Here is a 13,627-nt window from a genome sequence, read left to right as displayed (position 1 = left end):
CTTTTACCTTAAAGGTGGATTGTTCAGTGCAATGTTAGCTGTTCTGTAAATATAGTAACATTTTTTGAATGTTGCATGTGTCTTGAACTTGTGTTAAAAAACTACATTTACTTTATTATTATTATTTTTTTTCATTTTCAATGTGCAGTTCAACACACCTAATCTAACGTCGAACCTGAAGGGAAAGATTAATTTCACGCTTTAAACTTACTGCTCTACAGTTCTGCAGTGTTACCCATTGGAATGTATCAGTTAAACAGGAAAGTTGGGGAAAACTTTTCATTCAAAGAAACATTTAGAAACACTGCAGAGGAAAGTCAAAGTTCAAATGGATTTGCAACACCAGTAGCTGACAGTTTTTGAGTGGCTGCTTGGCACACTTCATGAGACATCTGCTCTGCATCCCTACTTTAAATAAAGATGGGAGATTTGAACCATCTGAATGAAGAGAGAAAAGCAAATAGAAGTTTACAAAATATCCAAAACTCTTTTATTGCAAACTTTTTTTTATTGTAAAAAGTTGATGATCGCTGACCTGTCAGTTTAATTGTATTGATGTTATACTATGAAAGCTTTGACAGTCAATCAATTGGCTTCCCTCCAGATGGTTTGTGATGTCACAGACATAACCAGCATCTGCCACAAGAGCTCCACTGAAAGTCCTTTTGTAGTTCACTGACCAAGTCTTGGAAGGACTGAGTGTGGGAAACTGAGAGAGACTTTCTACTCACACCAAGAACATTTCAGTATATAAAACATCTAGATCAAAAATAGAAATAATCTAAGCAGAAGTTGCAGTAAAGATGAATAACTGATTTAAGCAATAAGTCCACTAAGTGAACAGATCAGGTTGAAACGGGCACATTTTCAACCAAATTAGTTGAATAAAGTGTTTTAAAATTTCAGATAAGATTGACCAAACAATATAAACAATAAAAAGTAATATCAGTTGATTAATTGGTACAAAATAGTTTTATGTTCTCCCAAAACTAAGAAATGAGCTTTTCAGTGTTTGATTTTGCATGTGTGTTGGAATAATGAGTGTGTGAAATAGTTTGACACCACAAAGTCGACTGACTCTTTATAACATTCCCACATTCACAAAAAACTCCCTCCAGTCGTCCACCTGTTCCCCTGAGATCAAACCATTGTCCCCTGTTGACATGAGTAGTGACCATGTGGCAGGGCAGACTTCTTATTATCTCTAGTCCTGAGCTCTGATTGGTTCAGACTGTGGGAAACTTCTTCCAGACCAAGACCCACACATCTAAATGGAGATGAGGAACTATAAATAGGAGCGTGAAGGAAGCAGAGATTGGATTCAGACCTCCGCAGCACAGAAATTCAACCATGATACGTTCAGAGTGCAGCAACGGATAGCTCTCAGGCGCATCTGGTTCTGAACCACAAGGTAAATATGGATCCATGGAGAGTGTGTTATTATTTAAGTTTGTGTTGATAGCAATTATACATACCTGTATATGTTTACTAATCACAGTGTTCTTGATTCTGTAGCACAGAAAGCCTCTGGTGAACGAACTTGCAGAAAGCGAATCAACAGCAGCATGGAACAGCTGGGTCCAGAGTTCCTCAAACAGCAGCCAGACTCCAAGCTGGAGAAAGCAGACATCTTGGAGATGCAGTGGAGATACACTTCCTGTTCAAAGATAAAGTGAAGCCACAGCCTCCAAAAAGACTACTGAACCATTTCTACAAGTTGCTTCCACTGAAGAAAACCTGACAGGCTAGCTTCTCTGTTCTGAGCGCCACAGTCCAGACCAGCTTCTATGAAGACAAGAGTTCAGTCAACAGCGCCCTCTGGAGGCCATTGTAGAAATCTACAGATTTGAATAAAAACTACTCAAACTAAGACCATATACTGTAGGTCCGACATTATTCAGCTGAATTTCTCTGACTTTTCAAGGAATATTGCTTAAACTTAAACTACTCAAACTAAGACCATATACTGTAGGTCCGACATTATTCAGCTGAATTTCTCTGACTTTTCAAGGAATATTGCTCAATTTGATTCTGTTTGAATCGTCAGTTTTTCAAAACATGATATTTCCTTAGGAAATCAGAATGATGTCTTTCATGTTGAGAAAGAATGAAGCAAGAAGCTAAAAACCATGTTGGTCAAAGATTAAGGACACTGGGATTATTGAAATTCAAAGCCTGATTGTTTTTTCTGCTTAAACAGAAAGTTACTAAGCTGCATTGAAATGAAGTGAGTGTATTTTGATCTGTCAGATTTAAAAGTATTATCATTCAGTTTGACTTGAAAAGAAATGTAACTTGTTTTAAATGCACTCAGTTCACCCAAACCTTCTGTCATTTAGGTTTTTATACTTTAAGTTTTTCTTTCTTATGGAAAGATTGGGTCACTGATCTTTTATCAGATATAAATTTGTACTTTTGATCATGTTGGTCAAAGATAAATGAAACTGAAATGTTTAAAATTCACAGACTAATTCCTCTGTTGTTCAGATGGTTGTTTAACTGAGCAGAAACTGATTATTTTCAGAAAGCTTTGATATATCAGATCTGAAAGTGTTACTCTTTTGTCTTAAAAGATACCAAGTTTTATCTTAGAGTGTACTGAGTTCACTCAAGATATATCTTGTTCTTGCATTGTAAATTCATTTCCTATGGAAACACTAAATCATAGCATCATGATTTTTCAGAAAATCAGATTTTCCTCCTTTTGTCTAAAAGGATATCTAGGAACTGTGATTCTGTCTTAATTGTTTATGAACTTGCATTTCGCTAAGAAAAAAATATATTGAATTCTCATGTTGTGAAGCCTATAGTACATCACTTTGTGATTTACCTATTATGATCTTTTCTGAGATCCAATTTATCTCTGACTTTAATAGAAAGAAATGTATCAATTAGATGAATGTTACATCACAAAATGTGCTTATCTTTTGTAAAGACAATTGTCCCTTTACTCATTCTGAGTAAAGTGTCTTGGAGATTTTCTCAAGTTGATGTATCATCATAGTGTTGTTACCTCAGCGGAAGTTGTCATACTTTTATTTCCGTTTCTCTGAACACCTACAGAAAATAAAATCAGATACATTTGCACTTGAATGCTTTTTGTTTACTTCATTGTGCATTTTAGTGCAGGGATGAAGTTCACTGACCACATCATTGTAAAGGCTGAGTGAAGGAAACAGAGAGAAACTTCTTTATGAAAACAACTACGCATCACAAAGGAGCTGACATACATGCTGGAACGGCAAAGGGCAACTTTGTCAAATTCAAAAGAAACTTTAAAAATTCCCCAAATAACATTAAAAATAGTAATCATTTGGATTTTAATGAGTTCAATCAAACCAAAGTCAAAGCAACATTGATTACGGAAAATGACTTTCTATTGATCGGTTGAAGACATTTCACCATTCATTTCAGCATGTTAACACAGAGTAGAAACAAATATTAATACAGTTATGTGAAAAACTGTGGATACCTTAAATATCTCACTCTTTCAAAAGAAGCATTTGCATGTTATATTCACATTCACCACATGTGGAATTTGTTTCTATCAGTGTCTGAGAATTAATAGAATGTAATTACAGGTAAACACTCAAATATTACTTTGTTTTACTTATTTATGTAATAGAACCAGACCTTTGACCTAAAGAGAACCAGGTAAACACGAATGTACTGACATGCTTCAATTCACAGTTTCAGTTATTTCAAATATACAAACTTTTCATTTTGTTGCAAAAAAGTTACTTTTAATCAATTTTTTTTATTTTCTAATAAAAATGTAGAGCATACATCATATTCATTAGAAATAAAAGTATATAAAGGTAAGAGAGTGAAAAGACACATGGCATGGCAAAACATAAATAGGTATAAAATAACTTAATCTATAGTTTCACAAATTCACAATCTTTGCTCATAGCTGACATTTAATGTGTTGCTAATAGAATAATGTCAGCTTTGACATCCTCTATCCTATACTATTCATATATTGCAATACCACACATTACTATACATTTTGATCATAATTTAGTCATGAGAGACACAATTAGACTTATTGTTGACTCCTGACATGTTTTTCGATAATTATGTAATTTTGTTAAATACAGTCGGAAACAAAGTGCTGATTTTGTTAAAGTCCTGCAAGTTTAAAAGTTTCATTTTGTCCCTAATATAATTTTATAATTGAAGTGTGAGAAGGTTTTGCAGTAAAATGTCTAATTGTAGATAATTCTGACTACATTTATTAATTAAAAAGAAAGAACTGAACCCATTTCTGTTTTTATGTTTTCTTCCTTTAATACTTACCCTTATAACAGTAATGGCTCTTGAAGAGATCATTCTTTCCAGATTATCATGTGGTGTTGGACCACATGATTGCTTAAATCTCTGGTTATAGCTTATTTAATTTTGAATACTGATGATAGTTCATGTGCACTTAAAAATAGATTGAATGGACTGAAAGGATGTCAACAGAATAATGAAAGAGTCTGTCATCTGACACGTCACAGAACAGCTAAACAGGCCCTTTCAGCACACAAACCTTCAGTGACTCATCATCTGAATATGCTTTTAGATGACTTGCTATTTTTAAATGTCACACATTAAAGTTTGTGTGATGTGACTGATATTCTGACTGGTTTTGTACTAAAAGTAACAAAAGAACAAAACCAAAATAAACTCTATCAGAACCACTTGGCACAATAATAAACACTTTGTACTAAAAAATACTGATACAGATACAGTATGTCTGTATAATTATTATTGTATCTGTGCTCCTCCCTTTAAATTATTCACAGCTAATGGATCAATTCTATAAATTCAGTAAACTAAGCAGTTGAGTAGATATGTTGGTAGATTTGGAATAGTTTATGTTTGACTCAAACTGCGCGATTTCAATCTATTAATCCAAGTTCACCAGCCAAGTCTACCTCTTAGTTTTCAGTGCTGGTATGAATTATTTGACCTGCTGCTTCTGTGTGTTCTTAGGTAGATGAGAGGATGTTGACTGACAGATTTGGGGGGAAATCAACAGTTTGCTGACCACATATGTGTCTGTTATACGTTGAGTATTGTGTTATTTTTTGTGGAAAGTAAACATAGGACAGGCACTACTACAGATGACATTACCAAGTGTTGTTCTCAATTTGGGTTTTGCTTAATTATTATAAAATACCAAAACCCAACCTACAGTTTCACAGATCTGTTAACTGCTTGTGTCATTGTTTTTCTCACATTGAACCTTGAGAAGATTATATTTTTGGAGTAAGAAAAATAAAATCAGCATAATACTCTTTTTATTTTAAATTTGAACTTTCTTGAATTGGCTTACACCAAAGTTTCAACAATACAAACAGTGGGAAAACTTCCAAGAGAAAAGTCAAAGTTCAAGTTGATTTGCATTCTTAACAACTGCAGCTGACACTCATGAAAGGTTTCTGGCACGCTTCATGAAATGGCATCTGTTCTGATTTCTTCTTAAAGAAAAGATACAAGTTTTCAGATATATAAGAAATACTTCTGAGAAAAATTTGTGGAAAAAAGAGGGCAATTTGTGTTTGTAAACAGTCTATTTTATATTGTTTTTAATATGTTCTAGTAAAAAATGTTTGTGAGGCAGCCAATCCTGCTGTTTCCTTCCAGATGGTTTGTGACGTCAAGCTTTCTCCCTGTTAGAGCCAAAGACCAGCGTCTGTCACAAAAGTCCTTTTGTGGTGCACCGAGCACATCAATGAAAGACTTGAGTGTGGGAAACTGGAGAAACTTTCTCCTCACACCAACTTTACAAAACAGTGATCACACCTGTTACCTCTGGACTCCATCGCAGTATGCACTATTGAGTGGTTTCAATCAGTATGATACTTCAAATTTGATACTTCATTTTACTTTTTCATTTCTTCATATTTCCAATCTATTGGTATCACTCATTTCATAATTTTATGTCATTACTAACTACAAAATCTATCTTCTAGATTCCTTAACATCATTTAATAATATTAATACATCTTCTTTTCACCCATGGCTACACATTTATAAATAACAATAATGTTAAACAATGTTTTATGGGAAATATGGTTTGGTATTTTGGTGGCATTTGTACTTGGGCAACAACATAAATCCAGATCTCGTCACTGTGTGAAGTGGAGGAATTCAAAACCTTAACACAAAAGTAATGCCCAAATAGCTTTTAAACAAAGGGAGACTTGCATTGATCCTTTAGTGAAAGGATGTGTGGGAAACCAAAAATATCTGAGTCTCAGAGGCCCAGAAGAACAATAGATTCTGACCTCTGTCCTGCTGGGACACTGGCTATAATATGGAGGAATGAGACTAAATCCTACGTGATGATAAAGTTGATGCTCAGTGGTAGAATCATGTAAACAATAATGTTTCTAAAGAGCTATGCCAATATTTCTGGAATTTGCAAAGAATATATAATTGTGCAAAATCTTGCAGGTGGTTTAACAAATTCATACCACTAAAAAAGAAGTTTTTAAAACCAAGAGAATAAAAATAGAGGATTTTTTAAGCAAAGACTTTGCTAAGTGGTGTCAATTAATTCTAGATGATCAAACTCTCACTCCTGATGTTTGAGTGTATTTTAAAATTTTATAAATTATTTGCTACTACCAGTTCTGTTGTTTCCCTCTAGTTGGCTGATGACGTAAGACTCAGTCTCTGATGGAGCACAGTCACCATACGTCACAAAAGATGCCTTTAAAAGGCTTTTGTAGTGCATTGACCACACTGGTCAATGGAAAAGTGTGGGAAACTGAGAGACTTTCTGCTCATGTCGTCTACAAGTCACAAAACAGAGGACACACCTGCTACATCTGCACCAAACAACATTGTGAAGTTTTAAGAATACATACATGCAGATTTGACAGCAAGGATAATGATATGAATGAAAATGGTGTTAAAAATGTATAGAAAATCAATATTAAAGAAACTAATAAAAAGAAAGTTTAAACAATAAAAAACAGTTATTATATAACTAAATCAACTCATTCTAAGAAGTAAAACAAATTCAGTAACTGTGGCTTTGTGACTCAGATTATCCTTGAAAATAAAACCATTTTTCAAACCAAAGTTATGACAGCTAATAAATTCTTAAAATATAATAAAAATATTTAAGTGATTGAAACTTTGAAGCCGTTACTTTACCATAACTGATACTGTTGTAACAAATATGTATATTTATGAATAAAGGCTACTAATTATCTGATATTTAACTTGCTGGATTTTATTTGTTGGAGTATAAATAAAACTATCAACTTTAAAGCATTTCCGGCTTTCAAAAGAGGCAAAAGAGTGTTATTAATGTGATGCATGATGAGGCACACTTCTATTGTTCCTGTAGTCAAAGTACGAGTGTGGGAAACCAGAGGAAACTTACTCTCAAAGTCGCTCAGGGACAATAGATTCAGGCCTTTGACCTGAGGAGAAGGCGGTGAAAAAGAAACATTCTGACACGCTTTTAATCACTGCTTAAACTTGTGTTTTTTTCACAAATAATTCTTCAATCTCACAGCAAGAATCAAAACTTTGCAAATATGTCTTTCAACGGTAAACACACAAATTTTAAAGTTGCATGTTTAGATTCATATTAGTTATTATTATTAGCAATTAAGGCATTCAAGTAATTTGAAACCAAAGATGCAACTAAATAGAAAACCAACAAGTAGCTGCCCCATAACAGTATCAGTCAAAGTAGTATATGCTGCCACATATTATAAAAGATGGATACTGTTTATTTTGCTGTTTATTAGTGAAAGTAACTTTTTATTGCATGGCAGCACGTAAAATGTTGATATTTTTTAATATTGAAATTCTATCAAAATGTTACATTTAAAACGTTATTTCAATTTAGATGTATCTAGATGATTAGAGTGTGAGAATGTTTTTGAGACAAAGACTTAACATGATTAGTATGATCAACCCCACCAGGAGGAGAATACCACCCAGAGGGATTTGGCACGTGTGTAGTAGCAGCTGCCTAATTGTCCAACCCTTGTACATCCATCTCAAATGTTCATACAGAAGACTCAAAGGCTGTTTGATGGGTCTGAAAATCCCACTATGATATTAAATAAAACAGGTGTTTCCTCTTTTTGACTCCAATATCTCTGTATATCAAATAATTGACAAAAGACACACTAAAGTGTTGTAGTTTTGTGATTACAGTTATAGTGATTTAAAAATCCACTTCTAATACCTACCTGTCAGAATTAAAGTCTTAAAATTCTTATGCTCAATGTGAAATCAAATAAAATAAGGCACCAAAATAATCAATGGAAGCACAGGAGCTATTATCTGGCTGATTTCTCAGCATTTAGTATGTCTTTGATCAGGGAAAAAATCGGATCCCCATAAAGGAAGACTGCTTTCCCACATTCATTCAGAGTTTAGGGGCCCCCACCCAAGCTTCTCCACCTGTTCCCCTGAGACGTAAAAGCTGAATCCCAATATGAGCAGTGAGCATGTGGCAAGGCAGACGTCTATTCTCTCCTCTCCTGAGCTCTGATTGGTTCCGACTGTGGGAAACCTCTTCCAAACCAAGACCCACACATTCATATGGAGATGTGCGACTATAAATAAGAGGAATCAAGGCAGCAGAGATCAGATTCTCTCTACAGAGACCTCTACAGCACAGAGATCCAACCACAGCATCTACACTTACTGCAGCGATGACCAACTCTCAGGAGCATCTGACTCTGAACCACAGGGTAAGCATGAGATTCATGGAAAACCCAACTCTTATTTGCCTAGATTTGTGTGACTTTACATATAGATGGCAAAATAAGTTTACTAATGCCTTTGATTTTGCTTCTGCAGCTCAGAAAACCTCTGGTGGAGAAGTTACATAGAGAGCAAATCAACAGCAGCATCAGGAGACTCACGTTTGAGTTCATTTGAGCTGCCACACAGCCGACATCCTCGAGAGGCAGAGAGGCAGCAGTATCCTGCTGTGGACCAGACAGATGTTGATCGGAGCTTCTTCAGATGTGTCCAAAAGGTGGGACCACTTCCTAGCAAAAGATGACCTGAAGAAACAATCATGGAGAAAACTGCTGAACTACTTCAAAATCAGCAAACTTCCTCTGAGAGGAATGTGGTGGAGCCTGACCTCTCTCCACCATGTCCAGATCAGCATCAGTCAAGACCGGTATACAGCGCCATCTGGAGGCAGTGATAGAGACCTGAAGTCTGAAGCAGCATGGAGAGACTTACTTTACCATATTGGTAAATCATTACTGACTGAACTATACATAGTTCTATGGACTGCTACTTCTGAATGAACAGAATAATTTAATTTGTTGGTGCATTTTTCTGCACAGAATTGTTTTTCCTGTGGAAATGGCACAAATATGTTTTCTTTAACAAAGGAATGTGTTACAAGAACAAAATCTGATTGCATCTGCAATTGTGATTCTTTTGTAAATTTATAATCACATTTATGGTTGCTCATTCCTGATCATATTGATCAAAAGCAAAATGTTATTACTCCTTTTGTAAAGCTGAACAGAGTTCTTATTGAACTTCATCTAATCAAGATAACACAAAGAACTGCTTGGAGATCTACTGATCATGTATTTTTATTTGTTTTACAATACTTGTAAAATTGTTGAAGAAACTCATTCTTCTTGTTATATAACCTGTCATTACAGAGCGGATCTACAGACTGTAGTTTCAGTCAAATAGAGAAGGCCATATTGGTTAAAAGTAACTGAACTAAACTTGTTTAATTTGTTTGATTTGATTTATTAAATATAAGAATATTCTTTTGAATTAAATATTGTTTTTATTTCCTGAGGAAATGAGAATTGGTAGGAAAACAATCCTACTATTGAACAATAACAGACCATGTTGGTTTAGATTATTTTTCTGTTTGCACAGGAAGTACTTTTTCCAATACCATTAAAATTGATCTAACTGATCTAAATGTTATTTTATACCTTTTATCTAAAAGGAGATCCCTTCAGACTGTGTCTGTAAAGACTCTGACATTTTATTTTTTGTTAAAATGTCCTGGATTTACATTTTATGAAAATGCTATGCATAACCTTGACCTGTGAACCTAACATCTAATCTGTTCTAAGATCAATTTGTTTACTTTAGTACTTCTGCAAAGTGATTTTGCAGAAAACATTTTCTATGAAAAAATTAAGAATGATTTTTGTCATGATGATTTTGTCTTTTGTAAAGACTGTTGCTCCTCCACTTGGTTTGAGTAAAATGTCTTGGAGATTTTTCAAGTATTGTTATAACATATCATCACATTGTCATGATTTTGACTGAATTTGTATTTATTAAAAAAATGAAATACAAGAAGAAGAAAGAAATGCTGTTTTGTTTGGTTTGTGACAGCTCAGAGTGTGAAAGACTTAATGCACAGTTTTCTTGTAGTGATTACACACACATTGCTTTAGTGATCAATCTGCCCAGATGCAGATGTCCTACTTTGTCGGACCCACTTGGTTTAAAGTTCTATACACATATATCATAGTAAACACTAATTTTAAAGATTTAACACAAAATCACGGTTTTTATGACCCGAACCCTGGACAATGTTAAACTTATGAGCTAAAGTATTAGTGATATATGTTTGAAGAAAGAGTAAAGAATAAGCCCTCTCAGAGCCCCTAGGGACTATATATATTTATTTTCTAAATAAAATTTGAAAACTGTGTAAAATTATTATTAAACATTTTGTTCCTTGGTCCTTGCTCACACACAAGCTCAGAAAGTTAAAATAATTTATTTCAAATTTCCCAAATTCCCAAGAGGAATATGCATGAACAGTTCTACAACACAATTTTACTTTTTATAAGTTAAAAACAGAAAGAGATTACTCCAAAATGATCAAGAATATTCTAAAGATTGCTTCCTCTGGTCTTCTAAAACATAAAAAGTCAAGTACAGGTTTGCAAAAATCTGCATTTCTGAAAATCTTGCAATAATGCAATAATCCTTAACTCTCTAAATTAAATGTGAGGAAGCCGATTCAAAGATAATAAAAACAAAAAATCAAAAAATAAAATCACAGTAAAAATCATTAATTAGACAGCATATGCCAAACTTAATTACAGAAAAGTGTGGAAAACCTTTCAAGAGGAACATTTAAAGTTCAAGTTAATTGTGCATGTTGACAAATAATAGCTCACAATAGTTGATTTAGCTCCCTCCATGAAGCATCTGTCCTGATCTCTTGTTAGTAAAATGTGAAACTTTGACCAAAAGAGCAACGATATGTCAAGGAAATTTTAAAACTTCTGAAAAGTTAAACAGAAGAGCTGACCAGATTATGTTTAACAAATGATAATTCCAAAATTAAACTCTGAGGCAGCCAATCCTGTTGTTTCCCTCCAGATGGTCAGTGATGTCAGGCACTCTCACATGACTAGGTTCATGACTAACAGCCTCCACAAAAGCTGCTTTCAAAGTCTTTTTGTGGTGCACTGAACACATCAATGAAAGACAACGTGTGGGAAACTGGGAGAAGCTTTCCGTTCACATTTACATCCCAAAATAGAGATCACCTGCTATATCTGGACTCTACTGCCACATTTGTTGTCCAGTGAGCTTCCAGAGATGTAAATCATCTGATTTAATTTCTGTTTTTTTATATTTCTATACATGGACCTAAATATATAGGTGAACTCGACAAATGGTATTTTCAAAGATTACAGAAATTCTTGTTTTCAAGATTACTTATTACTCTATTACATAACAAGTAAACAACTTGTTATGTACTTCACCTTGTGATTACTTCACCTGCTAATCACAACCCTTTCACCATCAACATATTTTGATTATGTCTTAAATGTAAAGTTTTGTTCAGACTTTCCAAATGTGAAGTGATTTTTAAAGAAAACGTAAAGAATTCTTGCGTAACAATATTTACATACTGAAACCTAAATGAGTCTGAAAAGTGTTCTCAAATTTCTAAAGATTTGTTTTTCGTAAGAAATTTATTTTATTCTCAATTAGAATAATTATTGATTAAACATCAGTTTAGGCAACATTTAATTAAAGGCAGAAAAGATCCATAGTTTACTTCATTAACTTAATCGTTAACTTTGTTTTTAAAAGAAAACAAAGTGTGCGTGAAATGTTTTGATGAATGACTTAAAGTTGATAGTATTTAGCATCCGTAACCTCTGAAACAGCTGACCAGTGTCCAGGGGGATCTGGCACACTTCTCTTTAAAATCAGCATTTAAATTATGTTTTAACAATAAACTTTGCACTTATATGTTATAAGTTTTATTGTTTGATGAAAAGTTAGTAAAACCGCTTATAGCTGATACTGCTTGGATATATTTAGGAGATTTTATCAGTTATTTAAGGCAGTCAATCAGACTTGTTTCCCTCCAGATGGTTGGTGACGTCGGACTGTCCCTGTTGGAGCAGACAGCCGGACTCCATCACAAAAGCTGCTGTCAAAATCTTTTTCTGGTGTTCTCACCACATTTGTCATTAAGTGTGGGGAATGTGAAAGAAACGTCCTGTTGATGCCAACTACAAATCACAAAATCCAACTGCCCATCTGCAGAACAACTTTGAATCTTTAAGACAAAATGAATGAAAATTTGATTGTGATAATACATGCTATATTTGCATATTTAAAATAAAGACTGTCTTTGCATGTCAAATTTCAAACAAATGTAATAGTAGCTTGTAAAGAAGAAATTATGTTTAAGAAATAAATACTTGGAGACACTCAGTATGTAATTAAAAAAATGTGTTATTAATAAATATCAATGAGAATGTAGTAACTTGAACTTTTGCTGCAACATGACTCAGAGTTGTATTTGTGGAGAACTGTCAACTATAAAGCATGTTTTCTGTTCAAAAGAAGCATGACTGTGTATCTAATGTGATGCATAATGAGGCACACTCCTATTATTCCTGTAGTGAAAGGAGAGAGTGTGGGAAAACAGAGGAAACTCACGCTCAAAATCACACTGGGACAACAGACTAAAAGATAGTGACAACAGAGTTATCAATTTTCTCACTTATGTGATAGAAATCTTAAAAATCTTTTCCACCAAAAAACAAACAAACCCTTGAAGACTTTTAAATTGATTTGATACATTTCAGTCATAACCTCTACATTCAAAAGTTTAGAATTATATTCATAAACTCATTACTTCGACAGTAAACCTTAAAGAAAAGACTTACTGTTATGGTAACATCTGTATATATAGGAACTTTGATGGTAACAAAATTCATGTGGGCCCATGTCATCGTGCCTAATGATTTGCATAAGAAGACTTTTTGAGAAAAAAATCTATGTGATTCGTTTTAGCTGCATAGCTGCAGCTGACTGTTCCCAAAAACTAAGGTTTGCATTTCTGTAAATATATTTAAATTATTTTTCAAACTAACTAAAAGTAAGACAACAACATTCCTTTAGTTCACGATAGTCAAATTATCTGTGTTAAGAAATGCTTTTGTACCAACTCTGGACATATGGTCCATCTGTTCCCCTGAGATCAAACTGTTGAGCTCTAATCATGGACATGTGGAGGACCCTCACTTCTATTCTGTCTTGTTTAGGCATCTGATTGGTTCAGACTGTGGGAAACGCAATCCAGATCAAAACCCACACATTCAGATGGAGATGTGGGACT

The 13,627-nt window shown here is 34.0% G+C and overlaps 1 long non-coding RNA gene and 1 pseudogene across 1 annotated transcript; both read left to right on the top strand.

The window, feature by feature from the left end:
* Nucleotides 1-197: 197 nt before the first annotated feature.
* LOC116710057 (uncharacterized) lies at nucleotides 198-3,093 on the top strand. Its single transcript, XR_004337031.1, has 2 exons — nucleotides 198-1,411; nucleotides 1,516-3,093. It is a non-coding gene; the product is annotated as an uncharacterized LOC116710057 (long non-coding RNA).
* A 5,365-nt stretch (nucleotides 3,094-8,458) lies between these two features.
* On the top strand, nucleotides 8,459-9,983 carry LOC116710370 (uncharacterized; annotated as a pseudogene).
* The last annotated feature ends 3,644 nt before the right edge of the window (nucleotides 9,984-13,627 follow it).

The sequence above is a fragment of the Xiphophorus hellerii genome, chromosome 20 (assembly GCF_003331165.1).
Source record: "Xiphophorus hellerii strain 12219 chromosome 20, Xiphophorus_hellerii-4.1, whole genome shotgun sequence".
NCBI lineage: Eukaryota > Metazoa > Chordata > Actinopteri > Cyprinodontiformes > Poeciliidae > Xiphophorus > Xiphophorus hellerii.
The sequence above is the reverse complement of the archived record's forward strand: the minus strand, read 5'-3'. Positions and strand labels throughout refer to the sequence as shown.